This window comes from Sinocyclocheilus anshuiensis, unplaced genomic scaffold (genome assembly GCF_001515605.1).
Source record: "Sinocyclocheilus anshuiensis isolate Anshui unplaced genomic scaffold, SAMN03320099.WGS_v1.1 scaffold2257, whole genome shotgun sequence".
In the NCBI taxonomy this organism is placed as follows: domain Eukaryota; kingdom Metazoa; phylum Chordata; class Actinopteri; order Cypriniformes; family Cyprinidae; genus Sinocyclocheilus; species Sinocyclocheilus anshuiensis.
The window spans coordinates 73,167-74,273 of record NW_015551137.1 but is presented as its reverse complement, the minus strand read 5'-3'; positions in this window follow the sequence as shown (position 1 = coordinate 74,273).

Here is a 1,107-nt window from a genome sequence, read left to right as displayed (position 1 = left end):
TATATTTACAAATATTTATATCTATCTATCTATCTATCTATCTATATTTTAAATGTTATCTGTATTTAACTGATTTTGATATGTTAATAAACCAGTTCAGATTACATTCATATTTTCTTTATTATAGGTTAACTACATATGTATTTTGCATCTAACAAAGGTAAATGTGGGCCACATCTAGCCCAGATGTCAGACACCCCTCTGGCCCAAATATCAGTCACTGTCACTGTGATCAGAAAACTAAAAGTCTGATAGTGTGTGATCTTCTTTCTGTTTAGTGTACTTTCATAGAAAGCTCATACATAGTGTGCTGTTTTTTTACTCTGTAACTGTTTACAAGGTTGGTAAGTGTATGATGCCTAGTGTTTTAAAATGTGTTCCGATTTTAAAAGTTGTGTTGTATATTCCAGCTTTTATGTTTACACAATTGAATACACAAGATTGCAGAATCACACCACGGATGCTAAGAAGAAGTGTGCCTTTTTTCTTCTTCCTTTGTTTAGTGGTGAGCTACATAGTGCATCTTGCCACATAATGGGTGGTTTTTATGTTGAGCCATTTAGCTTTCACATTTCTTACAAGGTGAAATGTACAGACAATGCCCCATTGCACAAAAAGTTATATATACTAAATAAATCACAGTAAAATAAACATTGTCTCTGGGTTCATGCATGTTTGCGAGGGTGTCAAGTTCTTAATAAATCACTATTATAAAATAAAGCAAAGACAACTTTTTTTTTTTTAAAGTTGACAGAATAAGAATAAAAGAAAGCAAGAGTTTTCTTTATTTTATCTTTTTTTTTAATAAAAAAATGTTTGTCTAATGTGCACCTTAGGCTACGTTCACACGAAGCCAGAGCTTTCCCTATCCGATCTTTTTTTCCCCCTCGTCTCAAGAAATATACTGAACAAAATTATAAACGCAACACTTTTGTTTTTGCCCCCATTTTTCATGAGCTGAACTCAAAGATCTAAGACTTTTTCTATGTACACAAAAGGCCTATTTCTCTCAAATATTGTTCACAAATCTGTCTAAATTTGTGTTAGTGAGCACTTCTCCTTTGCCGAGATAATCCATCCACCTCACAGGTGTGGCATATCAAGATG